Source organism: Hippocampus bargibanti, linkage group LG13 (assembly GCF_051943395.1).
Source record: "Hippocampus bargibanti isolate YZ-2025 linkage group LG13, ASM5194339v1, whole genome shotgun sequence".
NCBI lineage: Eukaryota > Metazoa > Chordata > Actinopteri > Syngnathiformes > Syngnathidae > Hippocampus > Hippocampus bargibanti.
In genome coordinates, this window is record NC_142746.1 from 353,702 (window position 1) to 373,307 (window position 19,606).

The 19,606-nt window shown below is 45.6% G+C and overlaps 1 pseudogene; it reads right to left on the reverse strand.

Moving 5' to 3' along the window:
• Positions 1 to 1,055: 1,055 nt before the first annotated feature.
• Positions 1,056 to 1,153, reverse strand: LOC148888884 (U6 spliceosomal RNA; annotated as a pseudogene).
• Positions 1,154 to 19,606: the final 18,453 nt, after the last annotated feature.

The window sequence follows — 19,606 nt, forward strand, 5'->3', positions numbered from 1 at the left end:
GTGCCTTCTGACTATATTTGCCGATCGCACTACACCGTCTCCGTCGGAGTATTCTGAAAGCCACCCTTGCTACTTCCGTGCCGTCAGGTCTGCCGTCACCGATGTCTCTCACTCACCTCATCCTGCTGTCATTATTTCATGCGTGTCTCAGTAAAGACTTTTGTTCACGAGTATCTGTCTCACCGTGTATTTTGGATCCAACCTTCCCGCTTTCCTTTCGTCACTCGAGCCCTGCCCTCAAGCCTCAAGTAACGTGACACCATCTGTCCTTCAGCGTTCCTCATTTGGAGTCCAAACCTGCCCATCACCTCCTCATCATCTTTGTTTCCTGCGCCAACATGTCCATTGAAGTCTCCACCAATTACAACCCTCTCACTTCTCAGGATGTTCTGTATGACATCATCAAAGTCCAACCAAAATGTCTCCTTCTCCGCCAGCTCACATCCTACTTGTGGGGCATGACCACAAACAACATTGAACATCACACCTTCAATTTCTAGCTTCAGACTCATCATTCTATCTGATACTCTTTTTTACTTCTAAGACATTCCTAACAAACTCCTCTTTTAAGATAACCCCAACTCCATTTCTCTTTCTGTCTTCACCATGATAGAACAACTTAAACCCTGACCCTAAGCTTCTAGCCTTGCTCCCTTTCCACCTGGTCTCCTGACACACAGTATGTCTACCTTCCTTCTCTGCATCATGTCAACCAGCTCTCTACCTTTACCTGTCATTGTACCTACATTCAAAGTTCCTACTCTTAGTTGTATACTCTTGGCGTTCCATTTCTCTCTTTTCTTTCCTCCCTCCTCTCCTTCTTCGACCAACAGTAGTCCATTTTCCACTGGCACCCTGAAGGTGAACAGTACCAATGGCGGCCGTTGTTAACCCGGGCCTCGACCGATCCGGTATGGGATTCAGAGGTTTGATTCGCATATTTGTTTTGCCATTTTTTTTACGTCGGATGCCCTTCCTGACACAACCCTCTGTATTTATCCGGGCTTGGGACCGGCAAAATAAGACACTGACTTGTGCCCCCTTGTGGCTACATTAAAAAATGGAAACGCTTCACGATTGTTCCTTGCGCAGGGAACCATGCTAATCTTCTCTGTATCGTTCCAATTTTAGTATGTGTGTTACAAAGTAACACATTATTATTATTATTATTATTATTATTATTATTATTATTATTATTATTACAGTAGAACCTCGGCTTTCGAACGACTCACAGTTCGAAGAAATCGGAGTACGAACAAAATATTCGAGAAATTCTTGCTTCGTATTTAATAACAATTCTTGCTTCGTAGTTCGAACAGCAATCGGTGTTCGAACGCCGGTTCGGCGCGTGAGTGCGTACGCGAGGGTGGGGTGCTGAGCGGTGTACGGGTGTATCGCTCTCTCCGTGACCAACTGTTGTCGCTTGCGGACGTGCTGCGTTTTGCTCTAGCGTTTAACATAGGTGTATGAACAGTTTTAGCCCCTAATCATGCCTCCAAAGAAAGTAAGTGCTGCTACAAGTGAAAAAAGAAAAGTAGTGCGTACAACTATTGCATTTAAGAAAGAAATAATGGCAAAATATGAAGGAGGTGTGCGAGTGTCTGATCTGGCTAGGGAATACAGCATGGCGAAATCTACGATCAGTACGATATTAAAGAATAAGGAGGCTGTGAAATCTAGTGATGTGACTGTGGGAGTGAGAGCAAGTGTCATTGGATAGATATTTGAAGAGAAAAGAACATCCTGTAGCCGAGTCATCCGTAGCTGTCACGTTCCGAGCGAGAGTGACGGCAGCTGACTCGTCGGAACGTAGTGGAATGTTTGGCATCCCAAAGCAGGCGGCAGAGACGTATACTACCCAAGCAGGATGTTTATTCACAAATAAAAGAAAACACAGCGAGTAAGAAGGCAGGTGGTGATCCGAGCCGCTTACTATTCCAAAAAGCAAATGGCACACGAGGGTGCAAAATGACACAATCCCGGAAGATGACATCAATTTATGGGACGCAGGGAAAATACCTCGGACCGGATACACTCGCGCATTGAAGGAAGAGTCCAGGTACGGTGGCGAGGTGAGTCAATTATCCGGCATTAGCGAGGTGATCGCGAACCGTATAAATGCCCCGTGTCCGTGATTAGTGAATTGACAGCAGGTGGAGGGCGGCCGGGTGAGGCAGCCCCGCCCCCTGCTGTCAACTCGCAAGTGACAGGATCAAAGAGATTTGAACGTGTGAGCACCCCTCAGACAGAAGAGCTCCCCGAAGTTTTTATGAAAGGGGACTCCTTCCAAACAAGAAATTTCCTTCCTCCGTCCACCTGCGCCTTCTGCTGACCACCACAAAGTTAAAAAATCCAATTCATAATTATTTTCTTTCCGAATGTACAATTAGCCTGGGTTACATGTATGTTTATGTTATTTTCCATTTTGCTTAACATTTTTTTAGATATACATTGCTTGTTATGTGTTGGTCAGCATTTTAATGTGCAATTTCATGCATAAAATAATGTATAAAATACTGTACTAAAAAGGTAAACATTCAGGGTGTTGGAACGGATTAAAACAATTTACATTATTTGTAATGGGAAAAATGGTTTCGGTGTTCGAACAAATCGGTTTTCGAACAGGGTGCTGGAACGGATTATGGTCGAGAACTGAGGTACCACTGTATTATTATTATTATTATTATTATTATTATTATTATTATTATCCAAGAAGCCCCGCTCCCTTAAAAATAAAAAGGGAAGTGGACGATCTCTACCCCCAAAAGCGAATGGCTCATTTTCACAGCACGCTGTGGCTACGTTGCCAAGGAATCGGCCCACGCGTTGTTTGCTCCCCCCACCCCCCTTCGAATCCCCTCTTTGGGAATAATTGCAGACGTTAAAAGCAAGAGCAACATCCCCCCCCCCCCCTCGCAGCTGCTTCTTTGCTGACCTCTTGTCTCCCTTTCAGTACGTTTTCTATTTCCGCTAACTGCCAGAAGCTCCTGTTTATCCATTTGGATGCCGCGTTTGCCCTTCAGTGCGGCAACAATATCCGCTGTGAAAATGTTTCACCCTCCCTCCACATAGGACATCGAGAGCACACAACAAATTGATAAATGACTAGTGTTCAAATTTGAAGTGAAAAATAATGATTGTGATTGTGGTTTGCGCAATTTCAAGGCCCCCGGCCAGGCCTTGACTTGGACAGCTAGCTCAAATAATGAGCATGGAATTTCAGAAGTTTGAATTGCTTTGGCGGGCCGACTAAAATGATGTGGCGGGCCTGTGGCGGGATGTGGACACCTGTGCTGCATGCTGACCACCCCGGGGTCGTTTGTGAAAGCTTTGGAAGCAACACGCCGGGCTCAGCGTGCATCTTGGTGCACCTCCAGAGTGAGCGGTGAGAGGTTGGGAGGGGCGCACCAGGAGGGTGTCTCACTGGGAATTAATAATAATAATAATAATAATAATACATTTCATTTATAAGTGCCTTTCAAAACTCTCAAGGTAATTTTTCAATAACAAGATACTTTTTCTGTGGGTGAGCAGCGGCAGCCACAGGCCGAAACACAAATACAGTAAAGTCTCGTTATATCGATAGTACTGCTTATTACGATACTATTTCTATGAACTCAAGGAGAAAATTACATGCCCGCAGGATCGGATATATCGATAGTCCGGTTATATCAATATTTTTTCCGACTCCAGAGAATATCGATATAACGAGACTTTACTGTACATAGAAAGCTAGCTAGCTATCAGATAGCCAATAGATAGCCAGCTCGACAGCAAGACAGCTAGCTATATAACGAATAGAAAATAGATAGAAAGCTAGCTAGTAGATAGCTAATAGGTAGGTAGCTAGCTAGATAGATCGCTAACAGCTAGATAGTTAATCTGTTTCCTGTAATTGTCACTGAGTCGGCAGCCGAGTCCATTTGTCCATGTGACGCGTGAGGCATCGCGCAAGGCATCGGCGGCGTCTTTTTCACGGCGTTGTCAGGCGGCGCCAGCGCCCGATAACGGCGACACGCCTTCCTGGTCTTCTCCCCTTTTTCCATCCATCACGCCAAGCAGCTGTCTGCCCTTTCCGATGACACCCGCCATCTATCAGATGTCGTATCTGGGCCGCAAGTTGCCAGCGTGTCACACCGACATTCTTCAGCCTTTGGTTTTTCAATTCTTCACATCATTTGTCGATAGTTAACTCATTCACTGCCAGATGATGTGCAAAAATGCGTCCACTCTCGTGCCAGTTTCTTGTCCAAGTCAAGGCCCGGGGGCCAAATCTGGTCCGCCACCTGGTTTTATTCGGCCCGCAAAAGCAAATCAAACTTGGGAATTTCCATGTTCATCGATCAAGCTAGATACCTGGCTAATTCCTGACATCAAGTGTCAACGTCAAGGTCTGGAGCCCAAATGTGGCCCAACACCTCATTTTATTCAGCCCGCGAAAGCTAACCAAGCCGCTGCTAACCCGCACAAAAAATAGCCCGTGACTGTAAAGTGTCCTTGAGAGTTTTGAAAGGCACTTATAAATGACATGTATTATTAAAGTCAAGGTTTGGGGGCCAAATGTGGCCCGGAACCCCATTTTATTTGGCCCGCAAAAGCAAATCAAGCATGTCAAGTACCATGACGCTTTGGAGTTGATTTTAATTGTAGTCATTCTGGATTTAGCAGTGAAAAAATTACGCAAATCTGACTTTTTAAAGCACAGGTGTCCAAGTCAAGATCAAGGGGCTAAATCTGGCCCACTACCTCCTTTTATTCGGCCTGCGAACGCAAATCAAATTTGCGAAATTCCATGATGCATGCTAAAGTCCTGACCCAAATTTCAAATTGTCATAAGTTAAGACAAAAAAAAGTCCTCCCCCCACAAACCGTTTCTAGATAGGGGCGCTTTCCCAGATGTCATTGATGGGCGTAAGTGGGGGACACCCTGAACTGCTTCCCATCCAATCACAAGGCATGGACAAAGAAGCTTTCGCAATGCCAATTGCACCTCAATCCTCAATCAACAGTCACGTCTTCTACTCTTTGTTCCTTCTCAGTTTATTATTATAATAATATTAATACATGTTTATTTCGGAAACGGCGCCATTTTGGCTTCCGGACCGTAAATTTTGTCAGGCATGAAGGCGGGCGTGGGGGTTTGTGTGTGGGGGGCGACTTGTCGCGGCACGTAGTGGGTGTCAAACAGATGAGCGAGTGCTATTAAATTAAACAAATAAATAAATATGTAACTAGGGCGGAAATCTGCCCCCGGAGGCCTGACGGACACAATAACGTTATTGAAATTATATTTTGACAACACGTTTATACGTCCAATCTGTTGTCGGACATTGCGCTTCCGAAACTTTTATGATCAATTGATGACGCTGTCCAAAAATGTTTTCATTTGGCGCTTAACTGAAATTCAATCAAGCAAGAAATACGGGACGATTTCAAAGTCCCATTTCGGCACGGCGTCATTGCCATGCTTGGAAATATTTTAAATGAGCGCCTGTGCCTTTAAAAGCTGAAGCGGTTAACAAAAATAAATAAATCTGGTAATGTCGTTTTTAGATTGCAGATTTCAAACCTCAAATCAAACATTGGTTGGATATTGTGAAAACAAATAACGATGTCAGCATAGTGATTAGAATAGCTACAATTCGCAATTAGCATGGCTACATTTCGCAATGTTTTTTTTTTTTTTCAATTCCGTTAACATACACAAAATAAATAAATCCCGGAGTGTCATTTTCAGATTGCAGATCTCAAACTTCAAATCAAACATTGGTCGGATATGGTGAAAACAAATAAAATTTCTTCAATTCTGTTCACACATACAAAATAAATAGTTAGATAAATAGATAAATACTGATATACTGAAATACTTAAATACTTAGATATATAAATATATAAATCCTGGAGTTTCATTTTTAGATTGCAGATCTAAAACCTCAAATGAAATAACGGTCAGATATTGTGAAAACAAATATCAATGACGTTATGTTAGCATAGCGATTGGCATAACTACAATTCGCGATTAGCATGGCTACATTTCACAATGTTTATTTTTCTCTTCAATTCCTTTCATACAGACACACACGCACACACACTTGTGATACACGAATACACACGTACACATAGACGTGTATGCACAAAGAGAGCATTGAAGTATTTTGTGGCATTTTCTTGCAGATCCTTCCACTGAATTTTATTCCATTTCGCGTTCCATTGAGGAACGGCGGAATCCCGGCAAAGCGTTTTTGCGGAAGCGTCAGGTTTAAGACGCACAATCCGGACGCGGCTAATCCATCAAGCTGTCGCAGCGAGCGAGCTCGCGTGCAATTTAGCTCGCGTGCAATGTAGCTGGCGTGCAATCTAGCACAATGATGCAATTGGCTGCTTTTTACACCAATATCTACTTTTTGCCGCTTGGAGTTTCAAGTTAGTTTGCATTTGAGGCAGCCGTTCATCCCTTTTTTCCTTTTGTGTTTGTCACGTCTGTCACGGTTTGCGAGGTGGTGATGGCGGGTGCGGATCCCAAAAAGCAGGCAGGAGGGAGCAGGAGGTTGTTTGACAAATTGTATTAAAATAAAGTCAGCAGGAACAACATGTAAAACATCACAATCATCTGAATGGAAAAAATACAAAGTAGCAAAAGAAGACCAAAAGTAAAAGTCCGCCAAGGTTAAACAAACACATGCACAATGCATGCAGCAAACAAGCAGCAAACAATGAACCGACAGCGGATGGTCGTGCCGGGTGTCCTTTGAAGTGTCAGTGGTTATAACGACCAGCACCTGCGAGGCTGCCGGCAGGGCTGACGTCGCTACCCGTCGGTCGCTAATCTGATCGGGATGACCAGCACCTGTGTAGGTGCAGGCGGGGCCGACAGCGCCCCCCGTTGGTCGCCAACCAGATCATGACAGTACCCCCCCTTCAAGGGGCTGCTTCCAGAAGTCCCAACAGTCTCCCAAAAGGTCCACTCGCCAGGGAATGGTCGGTGGAGAGGGAAACCGCTGCCTCTCCAGCATACGACGGGCGGCGGCCTGATGGGAACAGGACTCAGCCTGGGGTGGTGGAAGACGCGGCACGGATCGTCGTGGGCGTGAGTGCGATCCCTCTCGCACGTTCACGCGACGGCGCATGGCTCAACGTGGACGTCACACTTCCAGGCGCAGAATGGCACCCCGTACGGCCGTATGGGACCAGGTCTCGGCCGGACGCCGATGTGGGCGTGAACTGCCCGGCACCGGGGGAACGAGACCAGTCCAGAGCCGCTCCGGGATCCAGCGGTGAGCGGGGTCTCGGACTGACGTTGACGCGGACGTTGCACGGCTCGTCGTGGATGAGACTCAATTCGTCATGCACGACGACAGCGTGGCTGGACGTGGGCGTGCACAGCCAGTCACCCAGCGTCACCCTGGACGGCCAACTGGAAGGAGGTCTCGGCCGGGCATTTACGTGGACGTTACGGCTCGTCGAGTGACGCAATTCAAACTCGACGAGGCTTGTGCTAATGTGGACGTAGCATTGCCAGGCACAGGGTGGAAATGAGATGGGTCCCAAGTACCTGCGGGATCCGATGGTTGGTCGGTTCATTCTGTCACGGTTTGCAAGGTGGTGATGGCGGGTGCGGATCCCATTATTTAATTGTATTAAAATAAAGTCAGCAGGAACAAAATGTAAAACATCAAAATCATCTGAATGGAAAAAATACAAAGTAGCAAAAGAAGACCAAAAGTAAAAGTCCGCCAAGGTTAAACAAACACATACACAATGCATGCAGCAAACAAGCAGCAAACAATGAACCGACAGCGGATGGTCGTGCCGGGTGTCCTTTGAAGTGTCAGTGATTATAACGACCAGCACCTGTGAGGCTGCCGGCAGGGCTGACGTCGCTACCCGTTGGTCGCTAATCTGATCGGGACGACCAGCACCTGTGCAGGTGCAGGCGGGGCCGACAGCGCCCCAAGTTGGTCGCCAACCAGATCATGACAACGTCGGTACTCCCAAATCTCTGGCCCGCTATTTCCTGTCGTTGCCAAAAAGTCTTCCCTTTGTTTTCCTTCCTTTCCATGTGTCATGGCAACGGACAAATTGAGGCGTAGCTTGGACACGTATGCCCGTCGGGCTCAAGCTAATCTTTGCTTGAGCGTTATATAATTTAATCCCCAAGTAGGAAAGAGCACTGAAGTGAATTGCAGTTCCAAATCAATTCATTTCACCGATAAGGGCCTTCCAATTATTGGGAAGCAAAAGTTAATCATTGGTTGAAAGAAAAAAGAAAAAAAAAAGATTTTCCACACCTTCCACTAAACCCAATCTTTCAATTCGGATCGTTCCTACAACAAAATCCCTCCTTGTGCTTTTTTCAAAATAATACCGTCTGTCCGTCCAACTATCCATCTAGCTTGCTATTGACATATCTAGCTATTTATCAGCTAGCTAGCTAGCTGTCAAATCTATACTATATAATCTATACTAGCTAGCTATCGAATCGATCTATCTAACTAGCTATCAAATTGATCAAACTAGCCAGCTATCGAATCGATCTACAGTATTTATCTAGCTCTCAAATCCGTCTACTTACCTAGCTATCAAATCCATCTATACAGCGGGCTATCAAATCTATGTATCTATGAAATCTCTCTCTCTCTCTCTCTCTCTCTCTCTCTCTCTCTCTCTCTCTCTCTCTCTCTCTCTCTCTCTCTATATATATATATATATATATATATATATATATATATATATATATATATATATATATATATATATATATAAATCCTCATGGGTGGTGTCTGTCCCCCATTTTAGCTCGGGTCCTCTACCAGAGGCCAGGAAGCTTGAGGGTTCTGTATCAATGACGTTATGTTAGCATAGCGATTGGCATAACTACAATTCGCGATTAGCATGGCTACATTTCACAATGTTTATTTTTCTCTTCAATTCCTTTCATACAGACACACACGCACACACACTTGTGATACACGAATACACACGTACACATAGACGTGTATGCACAAAGAGAGCATTGAAGTATTTTGTGGCATTTTCTTGCAGATCCTTCCACTGAATTTTATTCCATTTCGCGTTCCATTGAGGAACGGCGGAATCCCGGCAAAGCGTTTTTGCGGAAGCGTCAGGTTTAAGACGCACAATCCGGACGCGGCTAATCCATCAAGCTGTCGCAGCGAGCGAGCTCGCGTGCAATTTAGCTCGCGTGCAATGTAGCTGCCGTGCAATATAGCTCGCGTGCAATCTAGCACAATGATGCAATTGGCTGCTTTTTACACCAATATCTACTTTTTGCCGCTTGGAGTTTCAAGTTAGTTTGCATTTGAGGCAGCCGTTCATCCCTTTTTTCCTTTTGTGTTTGTCACGTCTGTCACGGTTTGCGAGGTGGTGATGGCGGGTGCGGATCCCAAAAAGCAGGCAGGAGGGAGCAGGAGGTTGTTTGACAAATTGTATTAAAATAAAGTCAGCAGGAACAACATGTAAAACATTAAAATCATCTGAATGGAAAAAATACAAAGTAGCAAAAGAAGACCAAAAGTAAATGTCCGCCAAGGTTAAACAAACACATGCACAATGCATGCAGCAAACAAGCAGCAAACAATGAACCGACAGCGGATGGTCGTGCCGGGTGTCCTTTGAAGTGTCAGTGATTATAACGACCAGCACCTGTGAGGCTGCCGGCAGGGCTGACGTCGCTACCCGTTGGTCGCTAATCTGATCGGGACGACCAGCACCTGTGCAGGTGCAGGCGGGGCCGACAGCGCCCCAAGTTGGTCGCCAACCAGATCATGACAACGTCGGTACTCCCAAATCTCTGGCCCGCTATTTCCTGTCGTTGCCAAAAAGTCTTCCCTTTGTTTTCCTTCCTTTCCATGTGTCATGGCAACGGACAAATTGAGGCGTAGCTTGGACACGTATGCCCGTCGGGCTCAAGCTAATCTTTGCTTGAGCGTTATATAATTTAATCCCCAAGTAGGAAAGAGCACTGAAGTGAATTGCAGTTCCAAATCAATAAGGGCCTTCCAATTATTGGGAAGCAAAAGTTAATCATTGGTTGAAAGAAAAAAGAAAAAAAAAAGATTTTCCACACCTTCCACTAAACCCAATCTTTCAATTCGGATCGTTCCTACAACAAAATCCCTCCTTGTGCTTTTTTCAAAATAATACCGTCTGTCCGTCCAACTATCCATCTAGCTTGCTATTGACATATCTAGCTATTTATCAGCTAGCTAGCTAGCTGTCAAATCTATACTATATAATCTATACTAGCTAGCTATCGAATCGATCTATCTAACTAGCTATCAAATTGATCAAACTAGCCAGCTATCGAATCGATCTACAGTATTTATCTAGCTCTCAAATCCGTCTACTTACCTAGCTATCAAATCCATCTATACAGCGGGCTATCAAATCTATGTATCTATGAAATCTCTCTCTCTCTCTCTCTCTCTCTCTCTCTCTCTCTCTCTCTACATATATATATATATATATATATATATATATATATATATATATATATATATATATATATATATATATATATATATAAATCCTCATGGGTGGTGTCTGTCCCCCATTTTAGCTCGGGTCCTCTACCAGAGGCCAGGAAGCTTGAGGGTTCTGCGCAGTATCCGTGCTGTTCCCAGCACTGCGCTTTTCTGGAGCTAGATGTCCGATGTTGTTCCCGGGATCTGTTGCAACCACTCGTCGAGTTTGGGGGTCACTGCCCCGAGTGATCCAACCACCACAGGCACGACTGTCACCTTTACCTTCCAGGCTCTCTCCAGCTCCTCTCTGAGCCCATGGTATTTCTCGAGTTTCTCATGTTCCTTCTTTCTGATGTTTCCATCACTCGGGATCGCTACATCCACGACAACGGCTTTCCTTTGCCCTTTATCTATGAGCACGACATCTGGTTGGTTGGCCATTACCATCTTGTCAGTCTGTATCTGGAAGTCCCACAGGATCTTTGCTCAGTTATTTTCTACTACCTTGGGAGGTGTTACCCATTTTGACCTTGGGGTTTCCAGTCCATACTCCGCACAGATGTTTCGGTAGACTATGCCAGCCACCTGGTGATGGCGCTCCATGTAGGCTTTCCCTGCCAGCATCTTACACCCTGCAGTTATGTGTTGGATTGTCTCAGGTGCCTCTTTGCACAACCTACACCTTGGGTCTTGCCTGGTGTGGTATATCCCTGCCTCTATGGCTCTGGTGTTCAGGGCCTGCTCTTGAGCAGTCAGGATGAGTGCATCTGTGCTGTCCTTTAGGCCAGCCCTCTCTAGCCACTGATAGGACTTCTTGAGATCAGAATCAGAATCAGAATCATCTTTATTGCCAAGTATGTAGAACACACAAGGAATTTGTTTCCAGTTGAACACGCTGCACTAGTATCGTCAAAAAAAACTGCTAAGTGGCACTATACAGTTCCATTTTGGCTACTGTTGAAAGAGTTCAAAGCGTTAATGGCTTGGGGGAAGAAGCTGTTTAAATGTCTGCTGGATTTGGTGCGCATGGATCGGTAGCGCCTGCCTGAGGGGAGTAGCTGGAAAAGGTGGTGGGCAGGGTGCGGAGGGTCCAGTAGGATTTTCCGCGCCCTAGTTTGGATTCTTGCAGTGTGCAAGTCCTCGAGAGTGGGTAGGGCGGTGCCAATGATTTTTTCCGCCGTCCTAACTGTCCGTTGAAGTCGGATTTTGTCCATTTTTGTGGTGGCCCCGAACCAATCAGCTACTTCTGTTATGGTTCGGTGGTACATCCCATGTAGGGGCTTTTCCTCCCATGATTGTCCCTCTTCCAGCACCTCATCCTCTGTTCCCCATTGTCTGAGACATTCTCTGAGTACGTCATCCGTTGGAGCCTTCTCTTTGATGTATTCATGGAGCTTGGATGTTTCATCCTGGATAGTGGCTCTCACACTCACTAGTCCCCGGCCTCCGTCCTTACGGCTTGTGTACAGTCGCAGGGTGCTGGACTTGGGATGGAACCCTCCATGCATGGTGAGGAGTTTTCGGGTCTTAACATCCGTGGTCTGAATCTCTTCCTTTGGCCACCTTATTATTCCTGCAGGGTATCTGATCACTGGCAGTGCATAGCTGTTTATTGCCCGGGTCTTGTTCTTGCCATTGAGCTGGCTTCTGAGGACTTGCCTCACCCGCTGGAGGTATTTGTTCGTAGCTGCTTTCCTTGTTGCTAATTCGAGGTTGCCATTGGCCTGTGGTATACCGAGGTACTTGTAGCTGTTTTCAATGTCTGCTATTGTTCCTTCAGGGAGTGAGACACCTTCAGTGTGAACTACCTTGCTCCTCTTAGTCACCGTCCGACTACATTTTTCCAGCCCGAATGACATTCCGATGTCACTGCTGTAGATCCTGGTTGTGTGGATCAGGGAGTCTATGTCCCTTTCGCTCTTAGCATACAGCTTGATGTCATCCATGTAGAGGAGGTGACTGATCGTAGCTCCATTTCTGAGGCGGTATCCATAGCCTGTCTTGGCGATTATCTGGCTGAGGGGGTTCAGTCCTATGCAGAACAGCAGTGGGGAGAGTGCATCACCTTGGTATATGCCACATTTGATGGACACTTGCGTTAGTGGCTTGCCATTGGCTTCAAGTGTGGTTTTCCACATCCTCATCGAGTTTGCAACGAAGGCTCTCAGGGTCCTGTTGACCTTATACAACTCCAAGCATTCAGTGATCCATGTGTGTGGCATCGAGTCATATGCTTTCTTGTAATCAATCCAGGCTGTGCACAGGTTGGTATGTCGGGAACTGCAGTCTTGTGCGACTGTTCTGTCAACCAGCAGTTGATGTTTGGCACCTCTAGTATCTCTACCAATGCCTTTCTGTGCTTTGCTCATATATTGATCCACGTGTCCACTTATCTTAGCCGCAATGATGCCTGACATGAGCTTCCATGTTGTGGAGAGACAGGTTATTGGCCGATAGTTGGAAGGAACTGCACCCTTTTAGGAATCCTTCATGATCAGGATTGTTCGCCCTTCGGTTAGCCATCCTGGGTGAGTCCCATCCATCAGCAACTGGTTCATTTGTGCTGCTAGGCGCTCGTGGAGAGCTGTGAGTTTCTTACCAATGACCTGATATATATATATATATAAAAACAACGTAGACTAAACTTAGACACATTAATGAGTTGTTAATAATAAACATTGAATGTTTTAGAATGTGCATATATAAATAGTCCTATCACTGTGCTTTGCTCATGTATTGATCCATGTGTCCACTTACCCCCTCTGACTAGGGTTGCTTGAGTAGTAGCATTCCAACAGAGCCATGTTATCGCATCTCGTCCATCTCCGCTTTGTTCCAGTAGCCCATTTTTCATCAAGGTGCTCTGGTTCCCCAGCACCTGACGCAGACCTTGTTGACGCGACGTCTGAGCCGGCATGTCATTCGATTTTTTTTATATACATTCTTTATCTATATATATATTATTTTTTTTTAATGGAGGATATGGAGCCATCCGGCCAGGGAGCTCGCAGCTCTCGCTCGACTCCATTGCATAGCGAGAAAAATGCTGCCCCGCAGTGGTACACACACACACATACACACACACACACACACACACACACACACACACACACACACACACACACACACACACACACACAGTCTCGTGAAGGCATTTGTGGCGAGATGACAGGCGCCCCGTGGCTTTGTGTCTGATTTATGAGATTGACAAGCGCCAGACTCGTGTTCTGCACCCGCCTTGTCGCCCTTCTCAGTCTCCGATAGACGCAGCGATCTCCGAAAAAAAGGCGTAGCTGTCAGGAGGGAGGAAAAGGAAAAAAAAAGCGTGGTGGATGGAGAAGTGGCTCGGCGGATCAACTTCAGTCGACAAACGGGCGCAGCGGCAGAAACGCAAAAAACAAGATGGAAGATGATAAAAGCGAGTTGCGCCGGTTGTGCTCACTGGAACAAAGTAGTGTCTTGACAACAAAAGCAAAGTAAAAAAAGATACAATAAATAAAAAAAAGGAAAGGGTTCTATTTTGGTCAGAACCACACATTATGGTTCATAAATAAATAATACAAACAAACAAGTAAATAGAGGTAACATCCGACTTCTCTCTCTGTTGGCAGTCCATCGAAGTGGAAGATGACATAGCTTCCACTCTGATGTGGGGTACGTATTGGACAGTGGTTATTGCTGCTGGCGGCGATGCCACTGGAGGTGACTAAGAAGTCCGATTCTGGAGCCACAAATCCTGCCACGTTCAAGACATGTGAGGCCCGGATCAGGCTGTCGGGGCGGTACTGGAGCAGCACAAAGGTGTCTTTGCTGGTGCCGCACGATCCTCCTCTTGGTGCATTTGTCTTCAAGTTGTGTCTCCCCTTCGTGGCATAAGGAACGCCACAGTGGCCTGTTAGCTGCAGCAGACTCCAGATCGCTGGGCTTAATGTTCTATTTCCTTAGAGTCTGTTGAAGCTGGTCTTTGTATCGCAGCACTAGGCTACCTATTCGCTGAAAAGAGTTGTCCGTAAAGCACCTGTCAAGGCAAGCGGCAGCTAGGCATCCGGATGACATGTCCAACCCACCGGAGTTGCCTCTTTGCTAGTATAGCCTCGATACTGGTGGAGGCGGCGCGTTGAAGGATGTCGGTGTGTGGGACACGATCCTGCCAGGTGATGCCAAGGATGAAAACCTGCGCTACTCGTGGGTTTAGTGTGAGGGACGGGGTGCGCAATTCCTTCCCCCACATACTTGGCCCCACCCACTGTATTCCAGTGGCATGAGTGAGGGCTCAAGACGACCTACAGGTGGTCCGATCTGTTGGACATCACCTCCGCCAACCCCCGGGTGCGGATTTGGGATCACTCTTTGTCTGGCCTCTACCCTTCGACCTGTTCGGCTTGGGTGACCCTGCCAGGAGTACAAGGCTCCAGCCGACATAGCTCTCGGGGTCATGGAGACGCGCAAAGTGCCTCACCACCTTAACGTGGTGATCCCAGGCGAGGCACAACATCCGGCTTACGACCAGCTCGACTTACGACCGACACGACCACCAGACCCTATGTTTTAACATTTTAATTCTCCGCCTGGCAACGCGTACAACAATTTTGGCCAGGCAGCCAGCATCTTACTCTCGCACAGCAATCGACCATGTGATGGCACCTGAGAGCGGCAGTTTGCGTGTCATTTAGTCTCCAAGTCTCTATTCAACCCTTTGAATGGATTTCGACTTACAACCATTTTTGACTTGCGACCATTTGGTCGGAACGGAACTCGGTCGTAAGTCGGATGCTACCTGGACATACATAAACACATAAATAATTAAATAAATGCATACATAAGGAAATAAATAAAAAAATCAAGTTTAGCGAAATTAACCCCAAAAGTTGGCTCAAATGTGGGTGCTATCGAAAATGTCGTGCGCGGATTTAGGAGGTCCAGCATGTTATGGGGGAAAAGATGGCGGCCACAAAGACGCCCGACCGGAGCGTCGCCCCTGCGGTGACTGAGTAGTCTACCCCCAGTCCCCATGAGGTTACCATGGCAACGGCAGGCAGACCGGAGAGCCCCCCGTCTCACGACGCTCGCCGCGACTCGATAATTGCCACATTATCAACTGCAAAAACATCCGAGCGGGGATGCGTGGCGCCGCGTTTGATCCCCGCGACGGAATTCCACCGAGGAGTCTCACAAAGAAAAAACAAAAGGGGAGGTGGGTCGGGATTAGCTACACCTGTGCCCACAATGCTAAAAATAAATGATACTACAACAATGATAATAACAATAATAATAATAAATTTATTTGTGTAATCATTTGGGGATCTGTGTGGCTATCTATCTATCTATCTATTATTATTATTATATTATTATTAGCGAGTTGCTTGTTCTGTAGCCACAAAGGGACATCAGAATCAGAATCAGAATCATCTTTATTGCCAAGTATGTAGAACACACAAGGAATTTGTTTCCGGTAGAACACGCTGCATTAGTATCGTTGTCAAAAAAAAACATAAGTCTTCTTGTGCCGGTCCCAAGCCCGGATAAATACAGAGGGTTGTGTCATGAAGGACAATCAACGTAAAAGCTTGGCCAAAACATGCGAATCAAACCTCTCAAGATGGAGGACACTGATTTGCTGTGGCGACCCCGTCAAGGGAAAAGCCCAAAGGAAAAGAAGATTAGCATGATAGCAATTTGCTATCTATTAGCTATATTGATGGCTAGCTAGGTATCTAGCTCACTATCTATTCACTTTCTAGCTGACTGGCTTTCTACCTAGGTATCCGTTGGCTATCGATTGGCTAGCTAGCTAGCTTTCGATCTATTTAAGTTACTTCCAAGTTGAGTGAACGCTGGCGCGTGTGGCTGCCGCTGCTCACTCGCAGAATAACTTTATCCTGTGACTGCAAAGTTACCTTGAGAGTTTTGAAACGCGCTTATAAATGACATGTATTATTATTACATCTGAATGCTTGCAAAGATGTTAACAGTTGAGAAAGCGATGCAAGAGGAAGACGTTTATTTTTAAAACGTTGTGACATCATCAAAACACAAAATCCGAACAAGTCCACCCCAAAAAATTGCGCAGTAGAACAACCTCAAATGACAAACATCCCGTGTTTTTTCCACAATTTATTCATTTTATTTTCACGTCATTTCGTGACGATACGTTTATCGGTGTTATTTGTACGATCATTTGTTGTTTTTTTTGGGGCAGCGACACATTATCGGCGAACGTGCGAGTCGGCGCCTTTCAATTAAAATGGAATTTGTCATCTTTTGCTCGGCTATGAAGAAGACGCGCAGGTGCCCCGGGCTATCGTTGGCGCAAGCGTTTGGAACGTCGGAGAGACGAAGAGAAACCTCCACGCGGCGGGCAACCCGCCATTGATGCCTGACAGCAGGAAGCGCTTAATGAGGCGGCCTCCGTCATCAGCGCCCACGACTTCCATGCTAGCAAGGGGCTTCACTTTGTACTTTGGAAGTGAGCTTTTACCAAGAAAAAGAACAAAACAAGACAGGTAGAAGTGTCGCGCGTTCATAAATGCCATTTGTTCCGCGAAATAAAACGTTTTTAGCGCTTTGGTCACCGTTGGCAGTAAAGCGTTTAGTGTGGCTGCTAACGAAATAAAACGTGAACATTCAGAAATTACCGATCAATCTGTATGTTTTCAGCGCTTTGGGCACCGTTGGCGGTAAAGCATTTAGCGTGGCTGCTAGCGAAACAAAACCTGAACATTCAAAAATTAGCTAGCAATCTGTATGTTTTCAGAGCTTTGGTCACCATAAGTAGTAAAGCGTTTAGCGTGGCTACTAGCGAAATAATACATTAGCATTTAAAGATTGGCTAGCAATCACTGCATTTTTTAGCGCTTTGGACACTGTTGGCAGTCAAGCGTTTAGCGTGGCTGCTAATTGTTAGCAAACACGGTTCCCGACATGGTGATCGATTGTGAGCGCACTCAGCAATAAATCACTGCTACTACCACTGCTATTGATTTTTAGCCGTTCTGTTCGGCCGCTAATTGGTCCATGATCGTTAGTGGGTTAACGGCAGGCGTTAAGGGCGGCATTTTTGCGTGGCGCGGCGTCGCCGGCACATGTTTCTGTGTTGACGGAAGGAGGATATTCTTCATTCATGAGTTCAATTCGGGACTTTTGGAGTCGAACTAACAAGCGCAGAGATTGATCGGCATGCCGGCAGCGGCGCTAAAGGCCAAAGTCTTTTGTCAATGCTATCTCGGCTAACGTATGGCGCGCATCTACGCGCCGAGAAACGGCGACGTGTGAAAAGAGGGGAAGGACGGAGTCTCCCACAAGATTCCGGATTAGCATTAGCATTGATTGCGCAACGTTTTGTTTCCTCTCTGCCCTGACCGCGGCGTTGCGGTGGTGGCGGCGAGCTGACTCATGAAGCCGCAGGGGGGCGCGATATGCAAACGAGACGAGCGTGAGGGCGGGCGAAACATCAAAAGCCATCAGATTGCTCAAGCTTGGCTTGAAACAAAAAAGAAAAAAAAAAAAAAGATTTGTCAGTTGATATGAGATAAGAGTTGCGCTGAGATTAGCTTGCGCAAAAACCTTGAAAGACGTTTGCGAACGCAGTTTGAGAAAGATAAAGTGCTTTTTATTCTTGGACACATTTTGAAATGTATAGAATATGCGGAGAGGGCGGAGCAAATTCTAATCAACAACCCTCCCGTCCACCCTCATATGTACGCTTGAAATTTGCATCGCTGCCGTCTTAACACGTTGGGCTAATTATCATCTGTCACATTATGTGGCAAGCCAAACAATCATGCTGGTTTTCAAAGAATAGGTTGCAGATCTTTGGCACGGCAACTCAAAGTGCACTTCAATATTTTCAAACACCCCCATTGGGTGAATAGCGCAGATTTGGAGCTAAATACCAACATACATATACATATCCCTCAGCGTTTGTGAGCGATACAGTCCGGTGTTGGTCTTCCTGTAACTATTATCTCCTGCTTCGACTGAAAGTCCAGTCTAGAAAATTCTTTCAATTGAGATATGTAATCCTCCATTGTGAAAATAAGGCCAAGCAACACAAAAAAAAAGATTGGATGGTTGCACTTAACTTGCTAACTGTCACTAATTCTATTATTCTGCAGCCGAGGAGTCGCAAGAAGAATCTCTAATCACCAGCGTCCCCTGTCACGAGGCAGGAGAACTGTGTGCCTCACTTATGCACACAGTTTTGATCAAAATACAATAAAATAAACACTGTAATACAGTGTTTATAATGTGAAGTGACTCTACATTATATACAACAGGTAAACTGCTGTAGAAATTTAGTTCATATACGTACTAAAAGTGTTTGAACACTTTAACAGCGATATGCAGAGGGTCCCACTGCAGAGCAAGCCAGCACAGTTAGCGTAGTGATTGCGGAATCCATGGTGAGGCTCAGCCGGCTGCTGCCTCACCGCTCGTCTCTACTCAGTATTTGAACGGTAAACATGAAAATTCAGCGATTTAAAAAAAAAAAATCAAAAAATGGTGAAGTTAAATGGAAAAAGAACTTTAAAGTACAAACCACTAAATAAATATAACTGTTTGTCTTTTTTATTTGATATTTCCATGATGACAGGTGAGGCACAGCCTCACCTGCCTCCCCTGACTGCATGTTATTGTTAGTTTTACAAAATGGAGGTTCAAAATGGAGGTGAAGTTCTTTCATGTCTCAAAAGTTGTGAATTTTAACAGTAAAACTGTACACACCTTTTCTTGCACTTCTTACAAAACCTTTCACATGATTTCTGTGGAATTTTGTTTGAAGTTATTTTGTCTTCCACGAGGGGGCAGCATTTGCCTTTTGTCCATGTTAGCGCTTTTTTACAGCTTCAGCTGTTGTTAAAGCGTCATATGAATCAATAAGTACATTATGTTGCACTTTGTACAGGCGCCCTCATTTTAAGTTCACATAACTCCAGACCCATATCATTTAGGAATTAACTCTTTTTTTGGGATTAAAGAAGCGAGTCTAAGGGTTTTAATGCTGCATTGAATGTTGATGTCGTCCTAAAACTCAATAGTTTGTGGGTCCTGAAATTGGAGTGAAAATGACAACAACAAAAACTGGCACAGGAGTGGACACATTTTTGCACATGGTCTGCCAG